Below are 6,882 nucleotides of genomic sequence, written 5' to 3'. Positions count from 1 at the left end.
AACACAATAATGAGCCTTCTGATCGTCAGAGGAAAAGTTTAGTAGAGTTCTCTTTCCCCCATTTTACACACCCTGTCAACATTTTCTTCTGGTCACAAAATATACTGGAAGGCTGTAAAATTGTACAGAATCAAATAATTGTGATCTTAGGGCTCAGCTGTGCTGTACTCCATTTATAGCACATCTAGGTGCTCTTCGGATCATTCAGGGACAAAAGTATAATTATTTTCACATGAAAATGCAAAACTATCAATTTCTAAGGAGGCAAACTTGTATTTTTGGCCAATACTACTAAATGTTCATTTTAAACACAGTTGTAACCTTGCCCAGGCAGTCTATACTACTTCTAAAGCGAAGGTATAGTTATATGACCTAAATAGGATCAAAGCAGACCTGAATTTATCTCTAATTTTGAAGTAAAATTAGAAGTCTGAGCCTCAGTAATCGCTAGCTCAAACTGGGAGGGCATAGGACAAAGTATGACTTTTCCTTTTGTTTAGGCCATAAGAATTATTTTCACTCTCAGACCCTGAAGAATCATTCAATTTTTTAAACAATTAGAGCAGTAAAGACTAGGTATCTTTCTTCTAAGATGGCATAACTTCCAAATCCAGTGTTGGTTTTTAAATGCAGAACTCCTACAGCCATGATCGTAGTAAATTTGTCTTTGACAGATTGCTTTCAGTCTCATTAAATGGTAACTATAGTAACAGAGTTCTGAAATTATCAATTGTGAGTGCATATATCTAAATAAATAAAGATATCATCTGCCTTAAGTCTTTAGTTACATAGGGAAAATTAAGAGTTAATCGCAACAATATTAAAGGGATCTTAGCATTATTGAATTTTTAATCAGGTAATAGTATTGATATTTAGGTACATTTACTGCAGTCTGATGGAAAAGTGGTCAGATGGAAAAGAGCTGTATTAGTTGCAGTATTTTTTAATACTGATTTTTTAATGGTGATAACACTGTGATATTTTAAATTATTGCTGGTGCCTTAGCTTACTTGTTAACAAATTTTATAACAGTCAAGAAACTATCGAATGTTGTTATATACAAAATTTTTACCTTGCAAAATATATCTATTGTATCCAAATTCCACAAACATGATCAGCTAAAGTGATTCGTCACCTACCCCCAAACCAAAATTATTATCTAATTTTAAAGTTGACCTCTTTTAAACCAGATCTTTTTGTTTCATCTATGCTGCATTCATATCTGCCCATTCAACTACATATGGAGGAAGAAAATTACATTAAACAAAAGAGCTGCTATTCAATTATCCGTAAACATTTCAGCTTCATGAGGAAACCATTGATTTGTTTCCTTCCTCTCTGACACATTGTGAAAATTGGGATAACGCACAAAATAGGATAGGTTATTAGCAGTGTGCTTATCCATACGTGTTGCTACAGAGATAATAGGTCTTTTGAGTGATTTAGATACATTGACTTGCTGAAGACTCTGTGCCATCTACTGCTAAAAAGTAGTGACTGTTAAGGCACCACTGAGAACATTGTTGAGATGAGTAAATGACTAACAACCAGTGGCTGTTGACACAACTCTGCCTTTCAGAAAGATGGACAGTTGTTAAGTAAATTATCTTACACTTTTATTGCTACTATTACCCTTTGCAGCTTGCAATGGAACCAAGTAAATGGCTATGAGTGATCGTTAAAGAAACAGCAAGCCTTCTGTTTTAAATCAGGTAAGTTTAGTCAAACATACAGAACATGAAAACTTTACACAAGGATGGAAGACAAAAAGGCAGAAAGAAAACTTTAAAATGTCTTTGATAAAATAATTATTCAAATAATGCTTGTTAAGACACAATGACACCTATTTCTCTTGAAGTCATTCAATTTCTAGCCCACCAATACAGCTGAAAGCAAACAGTCACTGCTGTATTACGCATAAATGCTGTCATATCACTAACATTTTAGCTGGACCATTTCAAGGTTAAGACTTCATCACAATTAAAACACATGGGTCCCAGAGCAATTCACCCAAAGAAATACTGTTCTAAAAGTAATTAGTTGGCCACTGAAATCTTAATACCCTCTGTATCTGCAGATTCAGTATAGAGCCCCATGATATTTTTACTGCGTTGAAAATCTTTCACTAGCTTTGGTTACCAGCTTTATTCCCAATGAATAAAAGTGTAGAAACATTTAAAAGGTAAGGTTTTTATTCATTATTTCCCATCAACTTTCATTTCCAGTTCCTTGAAGTTCCATTTGATATTAAAATTAAGCAATCAGCATAGCTCTAGAGAACATTAAAAACAAAAACAAAACAAAGAAAAAAAAAAAAGAAAGAAAGAAAAATAAAACCACCACAAAAGAAAGAAAAAAAAAAAGAAACCCAACAGGATCACTTAGACTCTTAGTTGCACATTTCTTTAATCTATCCTTGGTTTTTTTCACCCCTGTTTTGGAACACATTTTAATTGACTCATCTATCTCTCAAGTGAACATGTTTCAGCTTTAATAAAATAGTGACAGGGAAATATGATGGTCTATATGGTCTGCTGTTGTATTGAATTAAATGAACTTTCAATTTTATTCTCCTTTATTATTAATTACTTAAATTCAAGAACACTCATAACATTTAGGGCAAAATGGTGCAGATCCCTGGGAATGCCAAACATGGAGCAAGAGCAGAATATGCAACAGAAACCTGCAATGCATATAAGGGGTACACAGTCCACCTCAGAAGTCTGCCTTGGGGAAATTGTGGGACCCCAGTGACAACATACATATCTATTTCTTAGTATTGCATAGAAGTCTTAGAACACCTTCCAGTGAAATTAGATTGCCCATTTCTGTGATAAACTGGGAAAAATAAATTAATAAACATTGTGTTGCACATATAAGCTGGAGGATGGAGGCAGCAAATTTAAAAGTTATAGGAAGTGAACACTGATCCTTAATATGCTTTCCTTACCTCCAAATTTCAATCCCACAAAGCTTTTGTAAATTGAGAGCTAGCATGTGTTTCTATCTGTTCATTGACAAGGCAATACTTCTTGTGGTGCATAGGAGGATGGACACACAGACAGCAGATATGTGTAGGTCAGTCAGCAGCAGCACATAGGCGGATATCAAGAGACCTTACATAATCATTCCATGGTGGCCAACTGTCCCATACAACTAAGAAAGACTTCCACTCTGGAAACAGAACATTTAAAAACTTAATGTCACTAAAACTGCTTTATTCCCAAGGTAAGTCCCCCTCCTGAAGAAAGGCAACATTTCATCAACAAACACAACACTGTGAGTCTTATGAGTGCTACCAGAACATCCTTGAGCTATATGCATCTGAGGTTTCATCTTCCTGACATTAAATTTAAGTAGGAGTAAAAGGAAAGATGTTCCGGTATTACGTTATTAAAAACAAACTGCCCCTCTTTTGGCATGGTTCTGGTAAAGCCGCAGGATAAGGCATCCAATTGGTGGGAGATTTACAAAGTCTTTTATCAGCTTATATATAATTCACATAAGTATGTGATATATAAAAGTAATATAAAAGAAATATAAAAATATAATTACAGCTTTTCAATACTGGAAGGAAATTTTTGCCCAAGTAATAAAAACCCATTTAGGAGTGCTGATTCTTTTTTTCTGATATCACCTATAGTGAATAAATTCAGAACAATTGGCTAGAGTAGTTTTTCAGTCCTCAGAGAAGGATTAGTAATTTCCTTCTACTAACAAATCATAATTTAATTAAGCAGCAATAAATTTAACTACATGCATTTTCATGAAGAATGTGCAATCTTAGAATTCTCCAAGGGTTGTCTAGACCTTACAAACATTGAACCCAATAGCCTGAGAAGTGGAATAAATAAGCTTAGCATTTAAAATAAACAATTAAATTATAAAGTCATTTAAATACTTGTCACTTGGAAAGTTTTCCTGAATAGCACTGCTGTCTGACAAATTAAGATTATTCCATGTTAATAAAATATGCCATAACTGTCAAGATTGCACAGACTTTATACAGATGTCAAGGACAAGTACCTGGAAATATTATCTGACAAAAATATGAAACCAATATCTATACGATACTTCATATGACCACTTCTTCCTAGTGAGAATTCAAGTACTTGTCCATATTTTCATGGATCCACATATCTGTGTTTACAGCTGCATTAATGACCTATAAAAAGTGCATCTTCTGAGTCATTTACTTAAACATTAAGTTTAATATGAACTCCTACTGAATACAGGTCATCTAAAGGAGCTTGCAGTGGCAAACAAATCAGAACAGCAGATAGGAGAAAAAGAACAAAGATAAAATTTCCTATCTCTTCCTTAAAATTCCCTTCTTTGCACAAAATACCATTGTGTCATGCTAGCTGGAAGATAACATCTCACTTTAGATACAACCCCACGTTTTTTTTTGTTATAGTCACTGAATTTCGAACTGAGACTTCAATGGATTCTCTCCTCAACAGAAATTATTACCTGTGATTTAGGAGACCAATGTCAGTTGTCTAAAAATTCTGATTAAAAATAATTAAATAAGAATAAATGCACTAAAAGTATCTATTATCCAGCCAAAAATACTAGATAGAACTGGACAAAAAAAAAAAGAAGATATGACTAACCCTGAATAGTTTCTTAACTCGTATATAGTGTATTATCTTCCAGAAGCAATAAGATGTTGAAAGGTACAGGAAGCAGAATGATCAAAGATCAGAATCAGAAGGTTTTCCTTTTTTTTTTTCCTTCTAATCTTCAGGGTGAAGAGGTGTTTTGACAAGATAAAGCAAGGAATTCTTAATTTCTTTTTTTGTTGCAGCCCATTTTGTTGTGACTTATGAATTATACATTAGTGATAATATTCAGAAAGGGTTAACAAAATAAATAGACAAAATAAATTCATCTTTATTGTTATTATCTGAAATTAAATACTGTATTTGAAGAAACATCACCAGGTTAACAAGGGCTATGTACAAGAAAGCACCCTCAGAAGTTTAGCCTGATGTTTTACTATTGTTCTGCTTTTGTTATGTGTAGGCATACCACTCCGCACACATACCACCTGCATTCCTCTTTTATTTTAGGATTCAGCAGAATGGTAGTCTGGATCGATTCTACAGTTTAATAAAAAAAAATAAAAAAATTTAAAAAAAAATAAAAAGAAGAAGAAAAAGAAAAAGAAAAAAAAAGACCCTGCTGAGAAGCAACATGACACAATAGTCCCATATCCATTCTGACCCATGCTGCAAATCCATAGAAGAAGCTGGGATGCAACCAGTGGGGTAATTGAGAAGTTTACTAGTTCAATTGCTTTTGCTTGAGGGTAGAGTATATTCAACTAAAAAAGAACTGATAACACATACTTGAAATGTACAGTGAGGGAGTCGGATTTTAAAAAGCATGGTTCTGAAAATGCATTTCTTTCATGATCTTCCCAGCAAACCAGCAGTCTGAAAATTTACCATGTCCATTTCTTTGCACCACATGGTAGTAATTCTACTCAGCAATTAAAGAGCGAGAGAATTTCACTCAGTGGAATAGAAAGTAAAATCTCAATTACATAATTATGTTCATATTAGAACAAAAAGACAATAGATTCCAAAAAACATACTCTTTCCCTTAAAAAAGAATCTCCTGAGGAGCAGCTTCATTTAATTTCATTTCATTCCAAAACCACTTTCCTACTGCTATTTAAAAAATACACTATGCAATTCCTTCCTGTAGAGTAAGATTTACTCTACAACTCTGCACTTGATAAATAATGCAAGAAATTTTGTTCTCCTTATTCCTTCAGATTCCTGAAGAGTTACAAAACCATCTCTCCTTTACTTTTAACATTTCCTTCATGAGAAATGTAGGCACGTGAAATGCATTTGAACCACATTTAGTGCCTCCAGTGATTCAAGAGGTAATTTTAAATACTAAGCCCTGAACATATTAGATCGTTTTAGGTAATTCAGATGCCCTCTTTTGCGTTATTTCAAACCATTTCATCACTCATTGCAAAGCATTAGGGAAATAATAACAATTTCCAGATGACAAAGACTGTGCCTCAGGGCTTTTATGTGGGCTTGACTTTGTTGTCATTAGTTTCTCTGTCAGACACAGTGAATAAACACAGTACAACAAACTGATGCCTTTTTAAGAATTATAACTACCATAACTGCTTTGTTATAGTGAATAAACTAAACACAACATTTATTTTACCATTAAATGTGTACTATAACTCAATACTACATAGAAATGTATTCATAGAATTTAGGGACAGACATTCATTTCTCCTGCATAAACACAGTTAGGAATCAAGTTAAATTAATCAATATGTTCTAACTAGAAGAACTTTCAAGAAGTCTTTCTAAAGACAGATAGCAATCAAAAAGTAGCAAAAGGTTAATTAAAAACTCAGTCATATCAGTCAGGGAATTTTGGGTATGAATAGTGAGTGTGAGATTGAGAGATGGGGGCAATTAGGAGACTCAGGGTATTGCTGAGAATTCAGAAGATCTTCCTAAATGCCCTACAGAAGCTGCAATCAGCATCAAGTTTGTTTCAGTAATCTTCCCTTTCTTACTCTTCTACTGGCCAGAAAATGCAATGGAAATTTTGTGTATGCAGTGTAACTATGCCCTTGTGGGAGTAGTACTAGATATAGGAAAGATCTTTTGATATCTTCCAAATTTTATCTTGCACTATTTAATGTCATGTATGATTAAACATTACAGGTATTGATGTCATTTATTTGCATGGATGGAAGTTTCATGACCCCTTAATTTCAGTTTCATTTGTAGTACTTACAGTTTCTTACTTCACTTTCATTTGTACTCTTACACTCATTGCTCATTCTGCTGTGCAATTGGCACTGAGCGTTCCCTCCAAGTATGGATTTTCCAT

Source organism: Myiozetetes cayanensis, unplaced genomic scaffold (genome assembly GCF_022539395.1).
Source record: "Myiozetetes cayanensis isolate MyiCay16 unplaced genomic scaffold, myiCay2020 scf7, whole genome shotgun sequence".
NCBI classification, from domain to species: Eukaryota; Metazoa; Chordata; class Aves; order Passeriformes; family Tyrannidae; genus Myiozetetes; species Myiozetetes cayanensis.
Note: the sequence above shows the minus strand (reverse complement) of the source record.